The sequence below is a fragment of the Hyla sarda genome, unplaced genomic scaffold (assembly GCF_029499605.1).
Source record: "Hyla sarda isolate aHylSar1 unplaced genomic scaffold, aHylSar1.hap1 scaffold_153, whole genome shotgun sequence".
Lineage (NCBI taxonomy): Eukaryota > Metazoa > Chordata > Amphibia > Anura > Hylidae > Hyla > Hyla sarda.
The window spans coordinates 122,962-139,516 of NW_026608165.1; the positions used below are offsets into that span (position 1 = coordinate 122,962).

General features: G+C 49.7%; 3 non-coding genes and 2 pseudogenes across 3 annotated transcripts; all 5 read left to right on the forward strand.

Moving 5' to 3' along the window:
- Positions 1–1,707: 1,707 nt before the first annotated feature.
- On the forward strand, positions 1,708–1,898 carry LOC130309635 (U2 spliceosomal RNA). Its single transcript, XR_008858281.1, has one exon. It is a non-coding gene; the product is annotated as a U2 spliceosomal RNA (small nuclear RNA).
- A 2,088-nt stretch (positions 1,899–3,986) lies between these two features.
- LOC130309410 (U2 spliceosomal RNA) lies at positions 3,987–4,177 on the forward strand. Its single transcript, XR_008858079.1, has one exon. It is a non-coding gene; the product is annotated as a U2 spliceosomal RNA (small nuclear RNA).
- A 2,081-nt stretch (positions 4,178–6,258) lies between these two features.
- LOC130309595 (U2 spliceosomal RNA) lies at positions 6,259–6,408 on the forward strand (annotated as a pseudogene).
- Positions 6,409–12,214: 5,806 nt separating this feature from the next.
- On the forward strand, positions 12,215–12,388 carry LOC130309580 (U2 spliceosomal RNA; annotated as a pseudogene).
- A 2,091-nt stretch (positions 12,389–14,479) lies between these two features.
- On the forward strand, positions 14,480–14,670 carry LOC130309411 (U2 spliceosomal RNA). Its single transcript, XR_008858080.1, has one exon. It is a non-coding gene; the product is annotated as a U2 spliceosomal RNA (small nuclear RNA).
- The last annotated feature ends 1,885 nt before the right edge of the window (positions 14,671–16,555 follow it).

Below are 16,555 nucleotides of genomic sequence, written 5' to 3' on the forward strand. Positions count from 1 at the left end.
CCCCTTAATTCCCTGGTTGAACTTGATGGACATATGTCTTTTTTCGACCGTACTAACTATGTAACTATGTAACATAACATGGGGGGGGGGGGGTCTCCTGGCTGTTCACACAGGTGTGTCATTGCTGTACATTGACCATGCATTGCTTCTGTGGTATTGCAAAGGCAAAGACAAATGCTTCCAGCCATCCATTGCACTAATGGATTGGTCATCAGCTGGCTGTCTATGTCCCGCATCAATATAGACCAAAGTACAGAGGGTTAGGCTATGCTATTGTGCACCTACCTGATGCATCAGAAGGTGCGAGGCCCTTGCTAAATTCTGTGCACAGACTTTGAGATCTATACTTTAGACTGTATCTAAACCTGCTCCAACATGGACTGACATTCTGGCCTACTTTCAGCCGATGCGACTTGTCTGTCGCTGAACAGTCGCTTTTTATGTATTCAGCACCTATGTATAATGTTGTAAAAATGCTCTAGAAGCTAAAGTCGCAGAAATGTCACACATATTTGGCCTGCAACTTTCTGTGCGACAAATTCAGACAGGAAAAATCAGTATAAATCCTTAGAAAATTATCCCCCAGTGTCTCCATCTGCTGGCGGTATTGAATAAGCATTGCTGCACTGATGGGGTATGCATTAGACGAAAAAAAAGAAGAAAAAGAAGAATAATACGCCCAGAAAAGAGGCGAAAAGGAGAAAAACGTAAAAAAACGTGAAAAAAAAGTAAGAGGAAGAGAAGGGAAAAAAAGGTGGAAATGGGTTTAAAAGTGATTTCGGCGGAGAAATATATATATATATATATATATATATATATATATATATATATATACGCGCACACACACACATATATATAAACGTATTCTCCGTTGAGATATTGCAGCCGCTGCTGTGTCCAGGCCCAGGAGCCTTAGCACTGTGCTGTGATGTCACTCAATACCACTGACATCACTAGGTGTAAACAACATCTCTCCTTTGCTTTGTATGTGACTATGGAGCTGTTTGGTGATGTCGTCTATTATGGCCTTCATAGAAGCAACAGGAGATTGTTGCATCCATCTAGAACCCTCAGAACTACAGTGCTATGATGTCACTCACTTCCACAGGCCTTGCAGAGTGTAAACAACAACAACCCAGCTTTGTTGTGTATGTAACCATAGGGATTTGTGATGTCACCTAGAACCTTCACAGCAGCGACAGCTTTATGAGGAGCATCAGCACTGCTCTGCCTGAGCAGAACCATCACCGCCATAGGTTGTCAAATAACCCGGATTTAACCCACACAGGTAAGTCCAATGGGGTGCAGGCATGTCCTCTATGCTTACAGCTTCCCGTGGGTGTTGGTTTGATACCGTTTGGGGACAGCCAAGGAGGCATCTGCAGGCAACAAAGGTAGGTGTGTGCTTGTGTGTGTGTTTCCTATGCAGATCCTAAGCCCAGTGTCACATGCAAGTAGGAGGAGTAAGAAGGGTTCCTGGCAAATCCGGGTTATGGATTGCATTTAAAAAGGCCCCGTGGGAGTGCAATGGGCCCCTGTCTTGCTGCTTAGCAATAATGGTATGGGTTTAGGTTCTGCTGTGTGTACTGGTGGTTGACTGCCCCCCAGCCCAGAGTGTGCATGGAAAATTGTCTGGCAGCCTCCCTGACAGCAAGCAGTGATAGTGCCCATGAAGGGCACCTTGTTGGGCCCGCCCCTTTCACGGTTATCGCTTCTCGGCCTTTTGGCTAAGATCAAGTGTAGTATCTGTTCTTATCAGTTTAATATCTGATACGTCCCCTATCTGGGGACCATATATTAAATGGATTTTTGAGAACGGGGGCCGATTTCGAAGCTTGCTTCCGTCGCCCTATGCATTGACCCGATATGGCAGTATCTTCGGGTACAGTGCACCACCCCCTTACAGGGTTAAAAAGAAAGATTCCTACTTTCATTGCTACCTGCTTGCTGGCTAGCCAGCTAGCCAGCCCTGTGGGCCTTGCTGCTGCTGCAGCCAAAAAACAAAAGGTGGTGCTGCTGCTGCTTCTGCTGCTTCTGCTTCTGCTTGTGTCTGGCCGCTGTTGGAGCGTCCAGGCACAGGACTTCTGCTGCTGCTGACTAAATGGCCTCCTTAATTGGATCATTTGAGTAGCCAGCACACCTGTGCAGGTAGGGCATGACATGATAGGCAGCTGCCTTGATAGCGGGTGGGTGCTGAATGTTCCTAATTGACAAAATAAGATTAATGCTTATGAAGAAATATAAAATCTCATCCCTTCCCCAATATCGCGCCACACCCCTACCCCTTAATTCCCTGGTTGAACTTGATGGACATATGTCTTTTTTCGACCGTACTAACTATGTAACTATGTAACATAACATGGGGGGGGGGGGGGGGTCTCCTGGCTGTTCACACAGGTGTGTCATTGCTGTACATTGACCATGCATTGCTTCTGTGGTATTGCAAAGGCAAAGACAAATGCTTCCAGCCATCCATTGCACTAATGGATTGGTCATCAGCTGGCTGTCTATGTCCCGCATCAATATAGACCAAAGTACAGAGGGTTAGGCTATGCTATTGTGCACCTACCTGATGCATCAGAAGGTGCGAGGCCCTTGCTAAATTCTGTGCACAGACTTTGAGATCTATACTTTAGACTGTATCTAAACCTGCTCCAACATGGACTGACATTCTGGCCTACTTTCAGCCGATGCGACTTGTCTGTCGCTGAACAGTCGCTTTTTATGTATTCAGCACCTATGTATAATGTTGTAAAAATGCTCTAGAAGCTAAAGTCGCAGAAATGTCACACATATTTGGCCTGCAACTTTCTGTGCGACAAATTCAGACAGGAAAAATCAGTATAAATCCTTAGAAAATTATCCCCCAGTGTCTCCATCTGCTGGCGGTATTGAATAAGCATTGCTGCACTGATGGGGTATGCATTAGACGAAAAAAAAGAAGAAAAAGAAGAATAATACGCCCAGAAAAGAGGCGAAAAGGAGAAAAACGTAAAAAAACGTGAAAAAAAGTAAGAGGAAGAGAAGGGAAAAAAAGGTGGAAATGGGTTTAAAAGTGATTTCGGCGGAGAAATATATATATATATATATATATATATATATATATATATATACGCGCACACACACACATATATATAAACGTATTCTCCGTTGAGATATTGCAGCCGCTGCTGTGTCCAGGCCCAGGAGCCTTAGCACTGTGCTGTGATGTCACTCAATACCACTGACATCACTAGGTGTAAACAACATCTCTCCTTTGCTGTGTATGTGACTATGGAGCTGTTTGGTGATGTCGTCTATTATGGCCTTCATAGAAGCAACAGGAGATTGTTGCATCCATCTAGAACCCTCAGAACTACAGTGCTATGATGTCACTCACTTCCACAGGCCTTGCAGAGTGTAAACAACAACAACCCAGCTTTGTTGTGTATGTAACCATAGGGATTTGTGATGTCACCTAGAACCTTCACAGCAGCGACAGCTTTATGAGGAGCATCAGCACTGCTCTGCCTGAGCAGAACCATCACCGCCATAGGTTGTCAAATAACCCGGATTTAACCCACACAGGTAAGTCCAATGGGGTGCAGGCATGTCCTCTATGCTTACAGCTTCCCGTGGGTGTTGGTTTGATACCGTTTGGGGACAGCCAAGGAGGCATCTGCAGGCAACAAAGGTAGGTGTGTGCTTGTGTGTGTGTTTCCTATGCAGATCCTAAGCCCAGTGTCACATGCAAGTAGGAGGAGTAAGAAGGGTTCCTGGCAAATCCGGGTTATGGATTGCATTTAAAAAGGCCCCGTGGGAGTGCAATGGGCCCCTGTCTTGCTGCTTAGCAATAATGGTATGGGTTTAGGTTCTGCTGTGTGTACTGGTGGTTGACTGCCCCCCAGCCCAGAGTGTGCATGGAAAATTGTCTGGCAGCCTCCCTGACAGCAAGCAGTGATAGTGCCCATGAAGGGCACCTTGTTGGGCCCGCCCCTTTCACGGTTATCGCTTCTCGGCCTTTTGGCTAAGATCAAGTGTAGTATCTGTTCTTATCAGTTTAATATCTGATACGTCCCCTATCTGGGGACCATATATTAAATGGATTTTTGAGAACGGGGGCCGATTTCGAAGCTTGCTTCCGTCGCCCTATGCATTGACCCGATATGGCAGTATCTTCGGGTACAGTGCACCACCCCCTTACAGGGTTAAAAAGAAAGATTCCTACTTTCATTGCTACCTGCTTGCTGGCTAGCCAGCTAGCCAGCCCTGTGGGCCTTGCTGCTGCTGCAGCCAAAAAACAAAAGGTGGTGCTGCTGCTGCTTCTGCTTCTGCTTGTGTCTGGCCGCTGTTGGAGCGTCCAGGCACAGGACTTCTGCTGCTGCTGACTAAATGGCCTCCTTAATTGGATCATTTGAGTAGCCAGCACACCTGTGCAGGTAGGGCATGACATGATAGGCAGCTGCCTTGATAGCGGGTGGGTGCTGAATGTTCCTAATTGACAAAATAAGATTAATGCTTATGAAGAAATATAAAATCTCATCCCTTCCCCAATATCGCGCCACACCCCTACCCCTTAATTCCCTGGTTGAACTTGATGGACATATGTCTTTTTTCGACCGTACTAACTATGTAACTATGTAACATAACATGGGGGGGGGGGGGTCTCCTGGCTGTTCACACAGGTGTGTCATTGCTGTACATTGACCATGCATTGCTTCTGTGGTATTGCAAAGGCAAAGACAAATGCTTCCAGCCATCCATTGCACTAATGGATTGGTCATCAGCTGGCTGTCTATGTCCCGCATCAATATAGACCAAAGTACAGAGGGTTAGGCTATGCTATTGTGCACCTACCTGATGCATCAGAAGGTGCGAGGCCCTTGCTAAATTCTGTGCACAGACTTTGAGATCTATGCTTTAGACTGTATCTAAACCTGCTCCAACATGGACTGACATTCTGGCCTACTTTCAGCCGATGCGACTTGTCTGTCGCTGAACAGTCGCTTTTTATGTATTCAGCACCTATGTATAATGTTGTAAAAATGCTCTAGAAGCTAAAGTCGCAGAAATGTCACACATATTTGGCCTGCAACTTTCTGTGCGACAAATTCAGACAGGAAAAATCAGTATAAATCCTTAGAAAATTATCCCCCAGTGTCTCCATCTGCTGGCGGTATTGAATAAGCATTGCTGCACTGATGGGGTATGCATTAGACGAAAAAAAAGAAGAAAAAGAAGAATAATACGCCCAGAAAAGAGGCGAAAAGGAGAAAAACGTAAAAAAACGTGAAAAAAAAGTAAGAGGAAGAGAAGGGAAAAAAAGGTGGAAATGGGTTTAAAAGTGATTTCGGCGGAGAAATATATATATATATATATATATATATATATATATATATATATATACGCGCACACACACACATATATATAAACGTATTCTCCGTTGAGATATTGCAGCCGCTGCTGTGTCCAGGCCCAGGAGCCTTAGCACTGTGCTGTGATGTCACTCAATACCACTGACATCACTAGGTGTAAACAACATCTCTCCTTTGCTGTGTATGTGACTATGGAGCTGTTTGGTGATGTCGTCTATTATGGCCTTCATAGAAGCAACAGGAGATTGTTGCATCCATCTAGAACCCTCAGAACTACAGTGCTATGATGTCACTCACTTCCACAGGCCTTGCAGAGTGTAAACAACAACAACCCAGCTTTGTTGTGTATGTAACCATAGGGATTTGTGATGTCACCTAGAACCTTCACAGCAGCGACAGCTTTATGAGGAGCATCAGCACTGCTCTGCCTGAGCAGAACCATCACCGCCATAGGTTGTCAAATAACCCGGATTTAACCCACACAGGTAAGTCCAATGGGGTGCAGGCATGTCCTCTATGCTTACAGCTTCCCGTGGGTGTTGGTTTGATACCGTTTGGGGACAGCCAAGGAGGCATCTGCAGGCAACAAAGGTAGGTGTGTGCTTGTGTGTGTGTTTCCTATGCAGATCCTAAGCCCAGTGTCACATGCAAGTAGGAGGAGTAAGAAGGGTTCCTGGCAAATCCGGGTTATGGATTGCATTTAAAAAGGCCCCGTGGGAGTGCAATGGGCCCCTGTCTTGCTGCTTAGCAATAATGGTATGGGTTTAGGTTCTGCTGTGTGTACTGGTGGTTGACTGCCCCCCAGCCCAGAGTGTGCATGGAAAATTGTCTGGCAGCCTCCCTGACAGCAAGCAGTGATAGTGCCCATGAAGGGCACCTTGTTGGGCCCGCCCCTTTCACGGTTATCGCTTCTCGGCCTTTTGGCTAAGATCAAGTGTAGTATCTGTTCTTATCAGTTTACTTACCTGGCAGGGGAGATACCATGATCGCTACGGTCTGAAGAACTCCAAGCATTGTGGTAGAGATTTTGCGTAGTACGATTGCAGTACTTTTCGTTCTTATTAGAACCGCATTTCTCTAGAGCATACCACCTGAAGATCGTCTCCTGCCTGCCTCGGAACATCTGAAGAAGGAGAAGATCTTGAAGACTGCAGCTCCGGAAGAAGCCGACGAAGAACCTGGAAGAAGGGAATCGGCAGTGAATTCCGGAACAGCGGCGAAGAGGAAGGCGGCGCAGAATCTTTTCGAAGAAACTCGCTGCCTCTGGAGAAGGATTTGCATAGCTCCTCCCACCGGGACCGGATCTGCATAGCTCCTCCCACCCGGGAAAGAAGACTTTGCGAAGCCTCTCTCCACAAGCAAGCAAGGAAGCGGAAAAGAGCCTGCTGGAAGAAGCCATGGCCTCAACCAGCAAGTCCACCCAGGAGGCTGCAGGGCAAGGCCTGGAGGTCCAGCCCCAACCACAGCAAGCTTCAACCTCCACCACGGCAAGGCAGAAGGGCGGCAGAATTCCTAACCTGGAAGCTCCAACCCTGGAGCCCTGGATGAGGCAGACTGTTGCCTTGAAGCTCAAGCCCGTGGACGGAAGGGTGCCGGACATGTCCCACGACGTGTTCTGCAAGAAGATGCTGGCGGATCAAGGCTTCCCCACGGCTGACACCCTGGGAATAGCAACCTTCTTTTCGGGAATCTTCTACATCACCTTTGCCACCATTGGGACCTGTAGAAGATACTGGGAGGTGGTGAAAGCGGCGAGTCCCGAATCCCCTTTCTCTCGCTTTGTGGGCAACTGCCTTATTCAAAGAGAGGAGAGGCGGGTGACGGTCTCAATGCGGAACCCACACACCCCAGGCACGGACATCTCGACCTTCCTGAAGCGCTTCTGCACCGTGGTGAGGGAGCCCACCCGCATCCTGAACTCACTCGGATACTGGACCTGCAAGTGGTCTGTGGTCGTCAGACTCAACAAGAACCCTGCTTCTCCAGACGGACTACAGCACCTGCCAACGACATTTTCCTTGGGCAACTCCACAGGACTTATCTTCTACCCGGACATGCCGCAGACCTGCAGGAGATGTGGCAAGATGGGCCACGAGGGCAAGGACTGTACGGAGGATGCCTGCAGGTATTGCCGTGTGACAGGTCACACGACCAAGGACTGCCCCAAGAGCAAGACCTGCAACCTCTGCGGACTGGCAGCCCACAGCTACAAGGACTGCCCCCAGAGGGAGAGAACATGGGCATCTGTGGCAGCGAGAGCACCGAAGCCAGCCCCAGCTCCGGAGCCAACACCACGGATGGCCAAGCCGACCAAGGAGGGTAAGAAGGCGAAAGCCACCACCCCTGCCCCGTCCCGCCCCTCCCCTGCCCCTCCCGCCCCATCCCCTGCCCCTCCCGCCCCATCTCCTGCCCCATCCCGCCCCACCCCTGCCCCATCCCGTCCCACCCCTGCCCCATCCCGTCCCACCCCTGCCCCTCCTGCCCCATCCCGTCCCACCCCTGCCCCTCCTACCCCATCCCGTCCCACCCCTGCCCCTCCTGCCCCATCCCGCCCCACCCCTGCCCCCCGTACCCCACCCCGGCCCACCCCTGCCCCGTCCTCCCCTGCCCGGCCCACCCCTGCCCCGTCCTCCCCTGCCCGGCCCACCCCTGCCCCGTCCTCCCCTGCCCGGGCACTCTCTCCTGCCCCCCGCCCCACCCAGCCTCCTTTCTCTCCTGGCCCAGCAGCACCTAACCCCCCTCCAGCTGCTGGTGCCCGCCCTTCGGAGGACTTTCCTGTGCTTCCTCCCCCAGGTACCATACAGAGGAAGAGGAAAGGAAGGGACAACGTATCAGAAGAGTCCCACAAAAGAAAGATAATCGAGACCTGCGAGACCCCTCAAGCTTCAGATGAGGAGGAGGAGATGGAGCAGGTCTGCGAGAGCCTTGAGGCTTCAGAAGGAGAGGAGGTGATGGAGCAGGCCCAAGTGGAGCAGGTCCAAGCAGAGCCAGTCCAAGCTCAATCTATGGAGGAGCTGCTGCAGGACCCAGAGGTTAAGAAAATCCTGGACACTCCGTCCAACACGGTCTACGACGAGTTCTTGGAAGGGCGCTACGAGAAGCCACAGGAGCCGACAGGCGCCAGAGAAGAGGACCCGTCCGACCAGACTGGTAACTAGTATCAGAACTAACCTCTCTTTTTATTCCCATGGCTGATCTCAACATCTTCTGCATTAATGTGAGGAGTATTAGAGCTTGGTTTAGATTTCAGACTGTTCTTACGTTCTTAGATTCCCAGAGGTGTGATGTTTACATGTTGCAGGAATGTGCTTTGTCTGCTTCTAGGTCTTACAACCATCTGGCCAGGCAGTGGCCTCACGGCCCTTCCTACTGGTCTGGTGGGGGCGACAATAGGTCTGCGGGGGTGGCCATCCTGATCAGGGGAGGTAACTTTGCACTTGATTCCGTCCGGGAGCTCGTCTGTGGCAGACTTCTTGTCGCAGACGGTTCCTGGGCGGGTGAGCCCGTGCGGCTCATCAACGTGTATGCCTCCCCTGAGAGGGATGTCCGACTGGAGGTTCTCCAGGCCCTGCGGGCTGAACTCGCCACCACTAGAGCAGTAGTGTTGGGTGGTGACTTCAACTGCCCCATTGAGGTGGACGGGCGCAGTTCTGGCACATCCGCCAACCTGGACGTGACGTCTAAACTGCTGATTGAGATGGTGACGGAGGCATCCTTGCAGGACGTTGTCGGGTCCGTCGGGAACGGCTCCGTAAACTATACGTGGAGCCGCCCCGATGGTTCGCTCCGTTCTCGGATAGACTTCATCTTCACTTCGAGAGCAGTCAGAAAGGTGTCGTACTCTATGGTCCCCTGCTTCTTCTCTGACCACAGGGCCATTCGATTCCGGGGGACTCTGGGCCATGGATTCCCACCTGGCCCGGGCTCCTGGAAGTTGAATTGTGCCCTGTTGGAGCAGAGGGAGGTCATGGAGGAACTTAGGGATGCTTACCTTGTATGGCGAAATGACAAATGTCTGTTCAAGTGCATCAGCGATTGGTGGGAATATGTTAAAGTCGAATTCCGTTGTTTCTTTCAGGCAAAAGGCAGACAACAGGCGTGTGCGAAGAAGTGGGACTTGAGGAAACTGCAGCGCGAGCTGCGGTCCCTGCAGGACCTGCTCCAGTGTGGCTGGGACGTCAGCGAGGAGCTGGAGGAGACCAAAAAGAGCTTGAAAAGGCACTTTGAGGAGGAATCCAAGCGAATCGTCTTTCGTTCCAAGGTGGAGAACCTGGAGAAGGGTGAGAAATGTAACTCTTTCTTTTTCAGGAAGCTCCATGCCGGCCACACGCCCCTGACTGAGCTACGAGATGAGACCGGACACATGAGGAGCGGCAAGGAGGAAGTGATGGGGGTCGTCCACGACTTCTACAGCAACCTCTACGCCCCCAAGTCATCCGACCCCGAAGCCGCCGAGAGGTTCCTGTCAGGTGTCACTAACGTTGTTGATCCCGCAGGTGCGGCGGCTATGGACGATCCCTTGACGGTGGGGGAGCTGCTCTCTGCCGCTAAATCCTTTAAGCCCGGCAGGACCCCGGGCAGTGACGGTCTCCCGGCCGAGCTCTACGTAGCGCTGGGTGACCTGATCTGTCCGGACCTGTTGGAGGTGTACGAGGAGATGGTGGTGGGGGGCAGAATGCCTCCGTCGTTGAGGGAAGGGATGATCACGATCTTGTATAAGCGGAAGGGGGAGAGATGTGACCTGAAAAACTGGCGTCCCATCTCTCTCCTGAACGTGGACTACAAGATCCTCGCCAAGGTGCTGGCCAACAGGCTGAAACCTGTCATGGGGCAGATCGTCCATCCGGACCAGACCTGCAGCATTCCTGGCCGCAGGATTGCCGACAGCCTTGCCCTTGTGAGAGACACGGTCCATTACATCCAGGACCGCGGGGGCCGCGCCGCCCTGGTCAGCTTAGATCAGGAGAAGGCGTTCGACCGTGTCTCCCACGCATTCATGGACAGGGTTTTGCGCAGGCTGGGTCTGGGGAATATGTTTTGCTCTTTTGTTAACGTTATGTATTTTGACATTTACAGCACGGTGTTGGTGAACGGCTGGAAGACTGACCCCTTTCCTATTCTTTCAGGGGTTAGACAAGGCTGCCCTCTTTCACCTCTCCTTTTTGTTTGTGTTATAGAGCTCTTCGCTGAGACTATCCGGCAGAATGGAGAGATCAGAGGGATCACCGCACCAGGACCAGATCGCCACGAGGTCAAGTGCTCGCTCTACATGGACGACGTGACCGTCTTCTGCGCTGACCAGCGTTCGGTGACTGCACTCGTCCAGACCTGCGAGGACTTCGGCAGAGCTTCGGGGGCAAAAGTCAACTGCGGGAAGTCGGAGGCCATGCTCTTCGGGGAATGGCACCTGGCTTCTTCCGCCCCCTTCCCCTTTACTATTAAGCCGGACTTCATTCAAATTCTTGGAGTCTGGTTCGGGAAGGAAGGAGCGGCCCTTAAGTCTTGGCAAGACCGACTAGGAAGGATAAACTCGAAGATCGGACTGTGGAGCTCCAGAAAGCTCACGATGGAAGGCAAGGCACTTGTCCTGCGGAGTGAAGTTTTGCCTGTGCTCCAATATACCGCACAGGCCTGGCCTCCCCATACCACCGTTTGCAAGGCCATCACCCGGACAGTGTTTGGCTTCGTCTGGGGCAAAATGGACAGAGTCAAGAGGACCGTGATGTACAAGGAACCCCGCAAGGGTGGGAAGGGAATACCCGACATCCCCGCTCTGCTGAGGGCCTCCTTTGCATGTGTCACGGTGCAGCGGACTCTTGTAGAAAAGACTGGCTCAGCGGGCAGGTCCATGTCTCGCTTGCTTCTCATGCCCCTCTGGAGACAGCTGGGCTGGGACAAGTGGGACAGCTCCATCCCTTACAACTGGAACACTCCCTGGTTCTATGGGGATGTTGTCCGGTTTGTGAGGGAGCACCAGCTGGAAGGACTGAAACCAGACCTATGGAAGCCAAAGACAATCCACAAGCTCATCCGAGCTAAGGACTCGACCGAGCTGGTTCCGGGACTCCCCGCAGCCACTGCAGAGACAGTTTGGAACAATGTGGCCTCAAAGCGGCTTACCAATGGACACAAGGACTTGTCGTGGATGGCCGTCATGGGAGGTCTCTCTCTCAGGTCATTCATGCATGCCCGCAACCTGTGCAAGACCCGGTACTGCCCCCGTTGCCCCTACGTGGAGGAAACATCTTTCCACGTGTTTTGGCAGTGCCCCTTTGCACAGGGTCTGTTGGACGCCCTAGAACAGGAACTCAGAGACTCAGTGCCCAGGAGCTGCCTATCGTACCATTCGGTGCTTTACGGCCTGTTCCCTGGGACCCACGACGTGGAGGCCATCCAGGAGGCCTGGCGCCTTATGAACTGTTTTAAGGACGCAGTGTGGCTTGCCAGGAACCGCCTCGTGATCAACAGGGAAAACATGTCCGTCCGGGACTGCCGCAGGTTCATCAAGAACCTGCTTAGAGACTATTCCATCTTGGACAGCTCGGCCGTTGATGAGGAAGAAGAGGAGTGAAGACCCCTCTCCTTCTCCCATGTCTCCCTGAAGATACAGCCCAACAGTTTGGCCCTGTGATCCGCCCCCTCCCTACCCCCACATAGTCGCCCACACCCCTACCCCGATCACAGATTGTATTATTTGGTTTTTGTTTGATCTCTTGTGCCTTTATATTGCAGGATTGAGCTGAATGTTAGAGTAGCATGGTGTGCGATGTATAGCTTAGGGAACCTTTGCTGTGTATTGTACTATCATGCTTTGTGTGACTGTAATTTATTGTACGACTTGTAATGACTGAACGGTAAATAAAGCTCTTTCAATCAAAAAATCTGTTCTTATCAGTTTAATATCTGATACGTCCCCTATCTGGGGACCATATATTAAATGGATTTTTGAGAACGGGGGCCGATTTCGAAGCTTGCTTCCGTCGCCCTATGCATTGACCCGATATGGCAGTATCTTCGGGTACAGTGCACCACCCCCTTACAGGGTTAAAAAGAAAGATTCCTACTTTCATTGCTACCTGCTTGCTGGCTAGCCAGCTAGCCAGCCCTGTGGGCCTTGCTGCTGCTGCAGCCAAAAAACAAAAGGTGGTGCTGCTGCTGCTTCTGCTGCTTCTGCTTCTGCTTGTGTCTGGCCGCTGTTGGAGCGTCCAGGCACAGGACTTCTGCTGCTGCTGACTAAATGGCCTCCTTAATTGGATCATTTGAGTAGCCAGCACACCTGTGCAGGTAGGGCATGACATGATAGGCAGCTGCCTTGATAGCGGGTGGGTGCTGAATGTTCCTAATTGACAAAATAAGATTAATGCTTATGAAGAAATATAAAATCTCATCCCTTCCCCAATATCGCGCCACACCCCTACCCCTTAATTCCCTGGTTGAACTTGATGGACATATGTCTTTTTTCGACCGTACTAACTATGTAACTATGTAACATAACATGGGGGGGGGGGGTCTCCTGGCTGTTCACACAGGTGTGTCATTGCTGTACATTGACCATGCATTGCTTCTGTGGTATTGCAAAGGCAAAGACAAATGCTTCCAGCCATCCATTGCACTAATGGATTGGTTATCAGCTGGCTGTCTATGTCCCGCATCAATATAGACCAAAGTACAGAGGGTTAGGCTATGCTATTGTGCACCTACCTGATGCATCAGAAGGTGCGAGGCCCTTGCTAAATTCTGTGCACAGACTTTGAGATCTATACTTTAGACTGTATCTAAACCTGCTCCAACATGGACTGACATTCTGGCCTACTTTCAGCCGATGCGACTTGTCTGTCGCTGAACAGTCGCTTTTTATGTATTCAGCACCTATGTATAATGTTGTAAAAATGCTCTAGAAGCTAAAGTCGCAGAAATGTCACACATATTTGGCCTGCAACTTTCTGTGCGACAAATTCAGACAGGAAAAATCAGTATAAATCCTTAGAAAATTATCCCCCAGTGTCTCCATCTGCTGGCGGTATTGAATAAGCATTGCTGCACTGATGGGGTATGCATTAGACGAAAAAAAAGAAGAAAAAGAAGAATAATACGCCCAGAAAAGAGGCGAAAAGGAGAAAAACGTAAAAAAACGTGAAAAAAAAGTAAGAGGAAGAGAAGGGAAAAAAAGGTGGAAATGGGTTTAAAAGTGATTTCGGCGGAGAAATATATATATATATATATATATATATATATATATATATATATATATACGCGCACACACACACATATATATAAACGTATTCTCCGTTGAGATATTGCAGCCGCTGCTGTGTCCAGGCCCAGGAGCCTTAGCACTGTGCTGTGATGTCACTCAATACCACTGACATCACTAGGTGTAAACAACATCTCTCCTTTGCTTTGTATGTGACTATGGAGCTGTTTGGTGATGTCGTCTATTATGGCCTTCATAGAAGCAACAGGAGATTGTTGCATCCATCTAGAACCCTCAGAACTACAGTGCTATGATGTCACTCACTTCCACAGGCCTTGCAGAGTGTAAACAACAACAACCCAGCTTTGTTGTGTATGTAACCATAGGGATTTGTGATGTCACCTAGAACCTTCACAGCAGCGACAGCTTTATGAGGAGCATCAGCACTGCTCTGCCTGAGCAGAACCATCACCGCCATAGGTTGTCAAATAACCCGGATTTAACCCACACAGGTAAGTCCAATGGGGTGCAGGCATGTCCTCTATGCTTACAGCTTCCCGTGGGTGTTGGTTTGATACCGTTTGGGGACAGCCAAGGAGGCATCTGCAGGCAACAAAGGTAGGTGTGTGCTTGTGTGTGTGTTTCCTATGCAGATCCTAAGCCCAGTGTCACATGCAAGTAGGAGGAGTAAGAAGGGTTCCTGGCAAATCCGGGTTATGGATTGCATTTAAAAAGGCCCCGTGGGAGTGCAATGGGCCCCTGTCTTGCTGCTTAGCAATAATGGTATGGGTTTAGGTTCTGCTGTGTGTACTGGTGGTTGACTGCCCCCCAGCCCAGAGTGTGCATGGAAAATTGTCTGGCAGCCTCCCTGACAGCAAGCAGTGATAGTGCCCATGAAGGGCACCTTGTTGGGCCCGCCCCTTTCACGGTTATCGCTTCTCGGCCTTTTGGCTAAGATCAAGTGTAGTATCTGTTCTTATCAGTTTAATATCTGATACGTCCCCTATCTGGGGACCATATATTAAATGGATTTTTGAGAACGGGGGCCGATTTCGAAGCTTGCTTCCGTCGCCCTATGCATTGACCCGATATGGCAGTATCTTCGGGTACAGTGCACCACCCCCTTACAGGGTTAAAAAGAAAGATTCCTACTTTCATTGCTACCTGCTTGCTGGCTAGCCAGCTAGCCAGCCCTGTGGGCCTTGCTGCTGCTGCAGCCAAAAAACAAAAGGTGGTGCTGCTGCTGCTTCTGCTGCTTCTGCTTCTGCTTGTGTCTGGCCGCTGTTGGAGCGTCCAGGCACAGGACTTCTGCTGCTGCTGACTAAATGGCCTCCTTAATTGGATCATTTGAGTAGCCAGCACACCTGTGCAGGTAGGGCATGACATGATAGGCAGCTGCCTTGATAGCGGGTGGGTGCTGAATGTTCCTAATTGACAAAATAAGATTAATGCTTATGAAGAAATATAAAATCTCATCCCTTCCCCAATATCGCGCCACACCCCTACCCATTAATTCCCTGGTTGAACTTGATGGACATATGTCTTTTTTCGACCGTACTAACTATGTAACTATGTAACATAACATGGGGGGGGGGGGGGGTCTCCTGGCTGTTCACACAGGTGTGTCATTGCTGTACATTGACCATGCATTGCTTCTGTGGTATTGCAAAGGCAAAGACAAATGCTTCCAGCCATCCATTGCACTAATGGATTGGTCATCAGCTGGCTGTCTATGTCCCGCATCAATATAGACCAAAGTACAGAGGGTTAGGCTATGCTATTGTGCACCTACCTGATGCATCAGAAGGTGCGAGGCCCTTGCTAAATTCTGTGCACAGACTTTGAGATCTATACTTTAGACTGTATCTAAACCTGCTCCAACATGGACTGACATTCTGGCCTACTTTCAGCCGATGCGACTTGTCTGTCGCTGAACAGTCGCTTTTTATGTATTCAGCACCTATGTATAATGTTGTAAAAATGCTCTAGAAGCTAAAGTCGCAGAAATGTCACACATATTTGGCCTGCAACTTTCTGTGCGACAAATTCAGACAGGAAAAATCAGTATAAATCCTTAGAAAATTATCCCCCAGTGTCTCCATCTGCTGGCGGTATTGAATAAGCATTGCTGCACTGATGGGGTATGCATTAGACGAAAAAAAAGAAGAAAAAGAAGAATAATACGCCCAGAAAAGAGGCGAAAAGGAGAAAAACGTAAAAAAACGTGAAAAAAAAGTAAGAGGAAGAGAAGGGAAAAAAAGGTGGAAATGGGTTTAAAAGTGATTTCGGCGGAGAAATATATATATATATATATATATATATATATATATATATATACGCGCACACACACACATATATATAAACGTATTCTCCGTTGAGATATTGCAGCCGCTGCTGTGTCCAGGCCCAGGAGCCTTAGCACTGTGCTGTGATGTCACTCAATACCACTGACATCACTAGGTGTAAACAACATCTCTCCTTTGCTGTGTATGTGACTATGGAGCTGTTTGGTGATGTCGTCTATTATGGCCTTCATAGAAGCAACAGGAGATTGTTGCATCCATCTAGAACCCTCAGAACTACAGTGCTATGATGTCACTCACTTCCACAGGCCTTGCAGAGTGTAAACAACAACAACCCAGCTTTGTTGTGTATGTAACCATAGGGATTTGTGATGTCACCTAGAACCTTCACAGCAGCGACAGCTTTATGAGGAGCATCAGCACTGCTCTGCCTGAGCAGAACCATCACCGCCATAGGTTGTCAAATAACCCGGATTTAACCCACACAGGTAAGTCCAATGGGGTGCAGGCATGTCCTCTATGCTTACAGCTTCCCGTGGGTGTTGGTTTGATACCGTTTGGGGACAGCCAAGGAGGCATCTGTAGGCAACAAAGGTAGGTGTGTGCTTGTGTGTGTGTTTCCTATGCAGATCCTAAGCCCAGTGTCACATGCAAGTAGGAGGAGTAAGAAGGGTTCCTGGCAAATCCGGGTTATGGATTGCATT